Source organism: Salvelinus sp. IW2-2015, unplaced genomic scaffold (genome assembly GCF_002910315.2).
Source record: "Salvelinus sp. IW2-2015 unplaced genomic scaffold, ASM291031v2 Un_scaffold2439, whole genome shotgun sequence".
NCBI lineage: Eukaryota > Metazoa > Chordata > Actinopteri > Salmoniformes > Salmonidae > Salvelinus > Salvelinus sp. IW2-2015.
In genome coordinates this window covers 95,157-106,683 of record NW_019943760.1, presented here as the reverse complement: position 1 = coordinate 106,683, position 11,527 = coordinate 95,157, and the positions used below count along the sequence as shown (strand labels likewise).

Here is an 11,527-nt window from a genome sequence, read left to right as displayed (position 1 = left end):
CAGTCTATAATTTTAATGGTAGGCTTTATTTGAACAGTGAAGACAGAATAACAACAAAAATATCCAGAAAATGCATGTCAAAAATGTATAAATTGATTTGCATTTTAATGAGGGAAATAAGTATTTGACCCTTCTCAATCAAAAAGATTTCTGGCTCCCAGTGTTCTTTCATACAGGTAACGAACGGAGATTAGCTACACTCTTAAAGGGAGTGCTCCTAATCTCAGTTTCTTACCTGTATAAAAGATACCTGTCCACAGAAGCAATCAATCGAATCAGATTCCAAACTCTCACACAATGGCCAAGACCAAGAGCTGCTCCAAGGATGTCAGGGACAAGATTGTAGACCTCACAAGGCTGGAATGGCTACAAGACCATCGCCAAGCAGCTTGGTGGACAACAGTTTCTGTGATTATTTCGCAAATGGGAGAAACACAAAAGAACTGTCAATCTCCCTCAGCCTGGGGCTCACATGCAAGATCTCACCTCGTGGAGTTGCAATGATCATGAGAACGGTGAGAGGAATCAGCCCAGAACTACACAGGAGGATCTTGTCAATGATCTCAAGGCAGCTGGGACCATAGTCATCAAGAAAACAATTGGTAACACACTATGCCGTGAAGGACTGTTAAATCCTGCACGCGCCCGCAAGGTCCCCCTGCTCAAAGAAAGCACATATACATGCCCGTCTGAAGTTTGCCAATGAACATCTGAATGATTCAGAGGACAACTGGCGTGAACGTGTTGTGGTCAGATGAGACCAAAATTGAGTTCTTTGGCATCAACCCAACCACTTGCCGTGTTTGGAGGAGGAGGAATGCTTGCCTATGACCCCAAGAAACCATCCCCACCGTCAAACATGGAGGTGGAAAACATTATGCTTTGGGGGTGTTTTCTGCCAAGGGACAGGACAACTTCACCGCATCAAAGGGACGATGGACGGGGCCATGTACCGTCAAATCTTGAGTGAAAACCTCCTTCCCTCAGCCAGGGTATTGAAAATGGGTCGTGGATGGGTAGTCCAGCTGACAATGACCCAAAACACACAGCCAAGGCAACAAAGGAAGTGGCTCAAGAAGAAGCACATTAAGGTCCTGGAGTGGCCTAGCCAGTCTCCAGACCTTAATCCCATAGAAAATCTGTGGAGGGAGCTGAAGGTTCGAGTTGCCAAACGTCAGCCTCGAAACCTTAATGACTTGAAGAAGATCTGCAAAGAGGAGTGGGAAAAATCCCTCCTGAGATGTGTGCAAACCTGGTGGCCAACTACAGAACGTCTGACCTCTGTGATTGCCAACAAGGGTTTTGCCACCTAAGTACTAAGTCATGTTTTGCAGAGGGGTCAAATACTTATTCCCTCATTAAAATGCAAATCAATTCAAACATTTTTGACATGCGTTTTTTCTGGATTTTTTTTTGATATTCTGTCTCTCACTGGTTCAAATAAACCTACCATTAAAATTATAGACTGATCATTTTCTTTGTCAGTGGGCAAACGTACAAAATCAGCAGGGGATCAAATACTTTTTTCCCTCACTGTACATAGAGTTTAATCACTGGCACTTTAATAATGTTTACTATCTGGCATTACTCATCTCATATGCTTTTATACTGTACTCTATACTATTCTATCTGTATCTTAGTCTATGCCACTCTGACATTGCTCGTCCAATATATTGATAATATTCTTAATTCCATTCCTTTACTTAGATTTGTGTGTATGGGTATATGTTGTGTAATTTGTTAGATATTACTGCACTGTCGGAGCTAGAAACACAAGCATTTCGCTACACCCGCAATAAACATCTGTTAAACACGTGTATGTGACCAATAACATCTGTTAAAACACGTGTATTGTGGACCAATCAAACATCTGTTAAAACATGTGTATGTGACCAATAACAGTAACTTTTGATTTAATACTATAGGGTAGTATAATCCTCTTCTAAGAATTCCCTCTGGCCATGATGATAATGATGATAACACCTGTTACCTAATTGATTTCTATATTTTTGTTTGACAACTACAAGGTGTTTACATTGCTATTATTATTAAAAGTAGAATGGACTATTTTTATATATATTTTTAACTCCTCATTCTAAGCTAAATGTCTTAACCTAGATAAGAAGAGGAAACGTATTCCTCTGCTTACAGTAGGAGGACTATATGTAGAGGGGAAAATCTGGTCGGTCACACACACACACACACACACACACACACACACACACACACACACACACACACACACACACACACACACACAGTCTTGTACAGCTAACCTTGTGGGGACGCACAATTCAGTCCCATTCAAAATCCTATTTTCCCTAACCCTAAAACTAACACAAATTCTAACCTGAACCCAAACCCCCTAGAAATAGCATTTGACCTTGTAGGGATTTTGTCCCCAGTTGTTCTTGTAGGGACTTAGGGACTTCTTAGGGACTTCTGGTCCCCACAAGAATAGTTAAACACGTCCACACACACACACACAGCTGTTGTTTTCTGCTCTGATGGAGATGTAGAGTTTAGTGATGTTTTAGCTTTTTATCAGGAACATAGTGAGTTTTGAACACACACAGAGAAAAACACACAGCTGTTCTGTCCTGGTTGGGTTGCTGTGTCCGGTCTCAATGGGGGGCGGGCCCATATGCCACCTGAATCACCTGATCTCCCTGAGCCAATGAGATTCCCTGAGGAAAGGTAGAGGAGGGGTCAGGACATAAATGTTTTACATCGACGCCCTTGATATCACCTGACTCAGAAGGACGAGGAGAGAGAACCGGAGAGAACCAGAGAGAACAAGGACGGAACCACACTGGATAATTTGAGAAGGAGCTCATTGTGACGTGTCTGTGTGTAGGGCCCGGTTGATGTGGAGCGGTCGGAGGGTGAGGAGTGTGAGGAGAACATGGAGGTGTTTGATGACAGCAGCTCCAGCCCTTCTGGGACTCTCAGGAACTACCCACTGACCTGTAAAGTCCTCTACTCATACAAGGTAATACACGCACTCACACAAACTCACACACACACACACACACACTGAACAACGTATTTGCTTAGCTGTGCTAGATAATGTATTTCCACACATTCTTTATCTAGACAGATTATGTAGCAATATGTACATTAAGATGAAAGTGTGTAAAAGAGCCATGTAAGCTTGTTTTGTTCCCACACGGTCAGGGTCAGGTCAGGGTGCCCCACGCATCAGGTCAGGGTGCCCCCACCCATCAGGTCAGGCAGGTGCCGCCACGCATCAGGTCAAGGTCACGGGTCGCCCACGCATCCAGGTCAGCGGGTGCCGCCACGCATAGTCAGTGGTCACCTCAGTCAGGGTGCCCCACCATCAGGTCAGGATTCAGGGTGCCCCGCACCAGGTCAGGTCAGGGTGCCCCACACTATCAGTCAGGGTGCCCCACGCATCAGTCAGGGTGCCCAAGCATCAGGTCCAGGTGCCCCACCCTATCAGGCAGAAGGGCCCCCCCACCACATCAGGTCAGAATCAGGGTGCCCCACCCATAGGTCAGAATCCAGAGGTGCCCCAACCTCATTAGGTCGATCAGAGGGCCCTCCCACCCATAGGTCCAGGAATCAGGTGCCCGCACTTGAATACCCATAAGGTCAGGAGGTTGGGCCCATCCCATCCCAGGTCAGGGTGCCCGCCCATCCATCCAAGGTCAGGTGCCCCCACCCATCGCAAGGTCCGAGGGCCCACCCATCAGGTCAGGGTGCCTCCACCCATCAGGTTCAGGGTGCCCCACCCCATCAGGTCAGGTCAGGGTGCCCTCCACCCATCAGGTCGGGTGCCCCACCCATCGGTAAATCAGAGGGCCCACCAACCATCACGGTCAGGGTAGCCCCACGCAGTCAGTCAGGGTGCCGCCACCTCATTCAGGTCCAAAGGGTGCCACCCATGCAGGTCAACGGCGGCCACCATAGGTCAGGGGGCCCCACCCACATCAGGACCAGTCGGAATCAGAGGGCACCCACCTCATCAGAGTTCAGGGGGCCCCCCATCAGGTCAGGGGCCCACATCAGGTCAGGGAGGCCCCGCGCACAGGTCAGGCGGGGGCCACCCATCAGGGTCAGATCAGCGCCCCACAGCTCATATTTTAGCTCCGACGCAGGGTTTCAGCGAAGGGACCCACCCATGCACGGTTCAGGTCAATGGCCGTGCCTCACCGAGTGTGCTGGGCAGTAGGCGAGTTACGCCATCAGGTCAGGGTGCCCCACCATCGAGGTCGGTCAGGAAGGGTGCCCACCCACTAGTCAATCAGGTCAGGTGCCACCCATAGCAGGTCAGAATTAGAGGGCCCACCCATTCAGGTCAGGGTGCCCCGACGCATCAGGAGGTTCAGGGTGCCAACACCAACCAGTTCATGGTCAGGGTGCCCCAACCAATTGGTCACATCAGAGATCAGGATGGAGAGGGCCCACTCCAATCGTTCCAATGCAGCGTCAGGGGGCCCCACCACATAGCACAGGCATGCCGGTGAGGATGGGGTGGACCACTACGGCTCCATGCAGGATATCAGAAATCAGAGGAGGCCCCACACCATCAGGTTCGGTGGGGGCCCCCACCCATCAGGTCAGGGGGCCCCATCAGGGTCAGGGGCCCCACCATCAGGTCAGGGGGGGGCCGCACCTCATCCCAGGCTCAAGAATAGAGGGCCACCGCACAGGTCAGGGGGCCACCCCATCGGTCAGGGGGCCCCAAAACACCCCTTCAGGTCGCGGGGCCCCACCCATCAGGTCAGGGTCGGGGCCCCACCCATCAGGTCAGAATCAGAGGGCCCCCATCAGGTTCAGAGGGCCCCACTCCCATCAGTCAGGGTGCCCCACCCATCAGGTCAGGGAGGGTCCCACCCATCAGGCAGGTCAGGGTGCCCGCCCATCCCATCAGGTCAGAGGTGCCCCACCCCATTCGCCACGTCGTCTTGAAGAAGTATAGAGAGATCAGAATCAGAGGTGGCCCCTGATCTTGCGGGATATTATAATGGACGTCTCAGGGGCCGTGTCCCGGGCGATTGAGGGGTGCTGCATTACCTGCAATGGTGGCTACGGATGGGTGCAGGGTCAGGGTGCTCCATCAGACCAGGGAGGAAGCGTGGTATACAGAGTGTAGGCAGAAAGGACAGGCTCGCAGACTGGAGAGTATGAGGAGGCGAGAACATAAGACGGACCAGCATCAGGTCCCAGGGTCCGTCTGCGGCCACCGCAACCGGTCGGACCGAAGGAAAGTCGAGGTGAATGAGGCGGGAGAGGCGGTTGGAGCAGCACAAACGACTGCACGACGTAATCTCCAGGGGCGTTCAGAGGAGGGCCACACCCGACTGCGTTGGGTCAGGCCGAGTTCATAGTCTACGAGTACATGGTGAAGTCCGGTTGTTAGTGGGACAGTAGTGCAGTCCTACCACTCGATCTAGCGTCTGAGACAAGTCGTCATCAGGTGAGGGGGCCACCTACCCTATATCACAGGTCAGGAGGGCCCCAGAACCTCATGCCAGAGTCAGGTTATAGGGAGCCAAAGATCCAACCACGCCATGCAGGTCAGGGGGCCCTCACCCATCACGGTTCTCAGAACTCAGAGGCCCCACCTCATACAGGTCAGGGGGCCCCACCCATCAGCGTCAGGTGCCCCACCCATTGCTGAACACATGGGTTCTGTGTGAACATGTAAGCCATGAAATAGTCAGTTGTCTGTGTTGTCCATTGTTTATTATGACTCATTTCTCCTGTGTCTCCTCACCTTTCTCCCCTTTCCTATCTTTCACTCTCACCTGTCGGCTCCTAGTATCTGTCTCTTGTCATTTCTCTCTGCCTCATCGCTGGTCTGTACTGTTCTGTCTCTCTGGTCTGGTCTCTTGTCTTTCACTCGCTCTGCTCTGTTCTCTGTCTGTCTGTCCTCGCTCTTTGTTGCTTCTCCCCTCGCTCTGTCTCTGCTTCGTCTGGTCTCTCTGTCTTTTTCGTCTCGCTCTTCTCTGTCGTGTTGTCCTGCTCTCTCCGTCCGCTCTACTCTCTGTCTGTCTCCTGTCTTTCTCCTCTCTCGCTCTGTCTGTCTCTCTGTTCTGTCTCTCTGTCTTTCACTCGTCTCGCTCTGTCTCTGTCTGTCTGTCTCGCTCTCTCGCTCTGTCTGTCTCTCTCTGTCTTTCACTCGCGTCGCTCTGTCTCTGTCTGTCTGTCTCGCTCTCCAGTTCGTCTGTCTCTGTCTGTCTGTTCTCTGTCTTTCTCTCTCTCGCTCTCCTCTCTGTCTGTCTGTCTCTCTCTCTCGCTCTCCCTTCTGTCTGTCTCTCTCTGTGTCTCTAGGCGTCTCAGCAGATGAGTTGAGTATAGAGGAGCATGAGATGTTGGAGGTGATAGAGGATGGAGACATGGAGGACTGGGTCAAGGTAACAACAACGATCAGACAGTAACCAAACAGCACTGTCTAATATAGTCTCTTCCATTGCTGACCAGGGTTGTCTAAAACACAGAGCTCTGTAATTGTTAACGGTCTTAACATCCGTTGTGTAATCGGTTGTTTCAGGCGAGGAATAAGAGGGGGCTGATTGGCTACGTCCCAGAGAAGTATCTTCAGTCCCCACCTCTAACAGCCTACTGAGCATGCTCCAGTCTCTCGCTCCTCTGGACGCTCGCTCACACACCTCCTCCCAACTCCACTGAGCCAGAGATACACACAGGCAGCATCAACGGAGACGCCAGCTGTAAGAACGCACACACAACCATGTACCCATTAACACACATGTACACACCACTACACACACATGTACACACCACTACACACACATGTAACACAACACTACCACACAGTACACCCTACACCACCATGTACACCACTAAACACACATGTACACACACATTTACACCACTACACACAAACATGTACACACTAGGCAAATACAAACACTCTCAGACTATAGAACCATTTTCAACTTTGTTGTCATGAAGACATTGATGGAAACAACGTCTGAACCAGGTGTGGTTAAATCACTTCAATAGTAAACGTCTTGAACCCAGTGTGTGTTAAATCACTTCAATAGTAAACGTCTGGAACCAGTGTGTGTTAAATCACTTCAATAGTAAACGTCTGAACCCAGTGTGTGTTAACTCACTTCAATAGTAAACGTCTGAACCAGTGTGTGTTAAATCACTTCAATAGAAACGTCTGAACCCCAGTGTGTGTAAATCACTTCAATAGTAAACGTCTGAACCCAAGTGTGTGGTTAACTCACTTCAATAGTAAACGTCTGAACCCCAGTGTGTGTTAACTCACTTCAATAGTAAACGTCTGAACCCGTGTGTGTTAACTCACTTCAATAGTAAACGTCTGAACCCCAGTGTGTGTTAATCATTCATATAGTAAACGTCTGAACCCAGTGTGTGTTAAATCACTTCAATAGTAAACGTCTGAACCCAGTGTGTGTTAACTCACTTCAATAGTAAACGTCTGAACCCAGTGTGTGTTAACTCACTTCAATAGTAAACGTCTGAACCCAGTGTGTGTTAACTCACTTCAATAGTAAACGTCTGAACCCCAGTGTGTGTAATCACTTCAATAGTAAACGTGAACCCAGTGTGTGTTAACATCACTTCAATAGTAACGTCTGAACCCAGTGTGTGTTAAATCACTTCAATAGTAAACGTCTGAACCAGGTGTGTTACTCACTTCAATAGTAAACGTCTGAACCCAGTGTGGTAACTCACTTCATACTAATAAGTCTAACCCAGTGTGTGTTAACTCACTTCAATAGTAAACGTCTGAACCCAGTGTGTGTTTAATCACTTCTAGTAAACGTCTGAACCCCAGTGTGTGTTAAATCACTTCAATAGTAACGTCTGAACCCAGTGTGTGTTAATCACTTCAATAGTAAATGTCTGAACCCAGTGTGTGTTAACTCACTTCAATAGGTTCAAGCCTCATTGATTGTTCCAGAATTAAGTGATAATCCTCTTTTCACCCCCCCTCCTTCTCTCTCCTCTCCCTCCCCCTTACTCCCCCGCTGTCCTCTCCCCAGTGAGTTTTGTGAGGGCGCTGTATGACTACGCGGGCCAGGCGGATGAGGAGCTGTCCTTTCCAGAGGGGGCTGTCATCCGTCTGCTCAACAGAGACACTCAAACTGACGATGGCTTCTGGGAGGGAGAGTTTAAAACGGGCGAGTGGGAGTCTTCCCTTCTGTACTGGTGGAGGACCTGACGGAGAGCGGCAGAGAACGGAGCACACACCACTGGTAAACACACGCACCACTATGAGAGCAGAAACAACACACACACACATGCACACACGATACACACAGCTACAGTACCAGTCAAAAGTTTGGGCACACCTACTCATGCAAGGGTTTTGTACATACACTATATTTACATAAGTATGTGGAACACCCTTCAAATTAGTGGATTCGGCTATTTCAGCCAGACCCGTTGCTGACTGGTGTATAAAATCGAGCACAAAGCCATGCAACCTCCATAGACAAACATTGGCAGCAGAATGGCCTTACTGAAGAGCTCAGTGACTTTCAACGTGGCACAGTCATAGGATGCCACCTTTCCAACAAGTAATTTGTCAAATTTCTGCCCTACTAGAGCTGCCCCGGTCAACTGTAAGAGCTGTTATTGTGAAGTGGAAATATCTAGGCGTAACAACGGCTCATCCACAAAGTGGTCGGCCACACAAGCTCACGAAACGGGACTACCGAGTGCTGAAGCGCGTAAAAATCGTCTGTCCTCAGTTGCAACACTCACTACGGAGTTCCAAACTCTGGAGCAACGTCAGCACAAGAATTGTTCGTTGGGAGGTTCACGAAATGGGTTTCCGTGGCCGAGCAGCCGCACACAAGCCTAAGGTTCCCATGTGCAATGACAAGCATTGGAGTGGTTTTAAAGCTCGTCGCCATCGGACTCTGAAGCAGTGGAAACGCGTTCTCTGGATTGATGAATCACCATCTGGCAATGCGACGGACAAATCTGGTTTGGCGGATGCCATAAGAACGCTAACTGCCCCAATGCATTGTGCCAACTGTAAAGTTTGGTGGAGGCGGAATATGGTCTGGGGCTGTTTTTCATGGTTCGGGCTAGGCTCCTTAGTTCCAGTGAAGGGGAATCTTAATGCTACAGCATACAATGACATTCTAGTTGATTCTGTGCTTCCAACTTTGTAGCTACAGCATGACAAAACCCCCTGTGCACAAAGCGAGGTSCATAAGGAAATGGCTTGTTGAGATCGGTGTGAAAGAACTTATGGGCCTGCACAGAGCCCTGACCTCAACCCCATCGAACACCTTTGGGATGAATTGTAACGCCGACTGTGAGCCAGGCCTAATCGCCCAACATCAGTGCCCAACCTCACTAATGCTCTTGTGGCTGAATGGAAGCAAGTCCCCGCAGCAATGTTCTAGCATCTAGTGGAAAACCTTCCCAGAAGAGTGGAGGCTGTTATTGCAGCAAAGGGGGGACCAACTTCATATTAATGCCCATGATTTTGGAATGAGATGTTCGTTGAGCAGGTGTCCACATACTTTTGGTCATGTAGTGTATTTGGGTCCATGATGAAACATGGCGTCCATTAATGTGTCTGTTTGGCTGTTATGTCTAGTTGTGTGATTGGTTTAGGAGTGGTCATATCCTTCCTGGAGTCTAGCAGAAGTTGTTTACTGTAGAYAACAGTGTGATTAGAACTACTCCAGTCCTCTGAGAATAACAGCTCTGGTATCTTGGTTTGGACTGAGTCCTAAAGGTACGTCGCCTGGCTCACTTCCTGCCTGTCGGCCTGGAGAACAATCATATGGAGACTGTGTTTTCAATGGTTATGAATAAGTCTCGGGTATGCAGAATCTGTGAAAGATGATTGACATTGTCCTCTAACCCCTAACTTTCCCTCTCTTTCTGTCTCCCTCTCTCCATCTTTGTGTCTTTCCTCCCCCTTCCAGATCTCTCCATCTTCGAGGCTGCCCTCCTCTAAGGAGGTATCAGGCCAGGGATAGAGGGTCAGATGTTAGGAGTCAGAGGATTAGGGGTCAGAGGTTAGGAATCAGGAGAGGTTAGGGGTCAGAGTTACTGGAATCAGAAGGTTAGGGGTCAGATGTTAGGAGTCAGAGGTTAGGGGTCAGAGGTAGGAAATCGAGAGGATAGGGTCAGATGTTAGGAATCAGAGGATAGGGAGGTCAGAGGTTAGGAATCAGAGGATAGGGGTCAGATGTTAGGAATCAGAGGATAGGTCAATGTTAGGAGTCAAGAGGATAGGGGTCAGAGTTAGGAATCAGAGGATAGGGGTCAGAGGTAGGAAGGTGCAGCCAGAATGAGACAGCAACACTGAAAAACAACAGAAATACAAACAAGAGAATAAAACCAATCAAAGGAATAAATATGACGGCTCCCTAGTGTTGGGTTTGGGAAGGCTTGCTTGAAGGGGCTGCTAATGGATATTGACCTACGGTAAGGTGACATCCTCACAGGTGTTGAACCTTCTATACGATAGGGCATATCACCGTAAAATAAACGATCATTGTGGCAGGTTTGAATGTGCAAGCCAATCGCTGTGTGAATGTTAGGATCTAATTGATCACCCTGAAGTGCTTTCCAAATCTACACAACATCATATGTCAAAGTTCAAGGGTCAAACTGAAAGGTTACAAGTGAGACCAGACCCTTTCCCACATCTACCTCTTCCTCCTCAGTAGCTTTAGGGCGCTCAGTAGGGAGGTGTTAATATACCATTAATTGCTTAGTGGGTAGGACGCGGAATCAAAAATCACACCAACAAAAAATGGTGATTGAAACAACGTAAACTTCCTGGTTTCAATAATAAAAGAATGGCTACAGTCTATAAATAGAGAATGCACAAAAAGGTGGCAGAAAAGCAGCTCCTATGGTCATGTTGTCCTCTGGACATGTGTTGTCCTCGTGACCATGTTGTCCTCTGTGGTGCAGCTCACTCTGGCATTGTCCTCTGGACATGTTGTCTCTGTGGTGCCAGCTCCTCGGACATGTTTGTCCTCGTGAATGTTGTCCTCTGTGGTGCAGTTCCTCTGGACATGTTTGTCCTCTGTGGTGCAGTTCCCTCTGGACATGTTGTCTCTGGACATGTTGTCCTCTGGACATGTTGTCCTCTGTGGTGCAGTTCCTTCTGGACATGTTGTCCTCTGTGGACATGTGTGTCCTCGGTGTGACATGTTTGTGTCTTTGGACATGTTGTCCTGCTGTGGTGCACGCTCTCTGGACATGCGTTGTCCTCTGGATCATGTTGCCTTGTGGTGCAGTTCGTCTGGACATGTGTCCTACTGTGCCGACATGGTGTCCTCTGTGGTGCAAGTTCCTCTGGACATGTTGTCCTCTGACCATGTTTCCGTCGTGCCATCATGGCAACATGTATTACCACTCATGTGGTGAGTTCCTCTGGACAATGGTTGATCCTCTGTGTGATGTTGGCTTTTCTGCCCCCTTCCTCTCCTTCTTTTCGGGCTGGACCTCTGGTTTCGTCTCTTCAGTCGTTTTAAATACAGTCGTCGTCTCCACTCAACATGCACCACGTGGACTCAGA

At 49.0% G+C, this 11,527-nt stretch overlaps 2 long non-coding RNA genes across 3 annotated transcripts; both read left to right on the top strand.

Annotated features, from left to right (window-relative positions):
• The first annotated feature begins 6,298 nt into the window (after positions 1 to 6,298).
• LOC112073969 (uncharacterized) lies at positions 6,299 to 8,211 on the top strand. The gene is made up of 3 exons (XR_002894652.2): positions 6,299 to 6,383; positions 6,521 to 6,698; positions 8,010 to 8,211. It is a non-coding gene; the product is annotated as an uncharacterized lncRNA (long non-coding RNA).
• A 1,761-nt stretch (positions 8,212 to 9,972) lies between these two features.
• Positions 9,973 to 10,339, top strand: LOC139025264 (uncharacterized). 2 transcript variants are annotated; one of them, XR_011476777.1, is made up of 3 exons: positions 9,973 to 10,027; positions 10,147 to 10,204; positions 10,271 to 10,339. It is a non-coding gene; the product is annotated as an uncharacterized lncRNA (long non-coding RNA). The 2 variants fall into 2 exon arrangements; XR_011476776.1 differs by having other exon boundaries at positions 10,258 to 10,339.
• Positions 10,340 to 11,527: the final 1,188 nt, after the last annotated feature.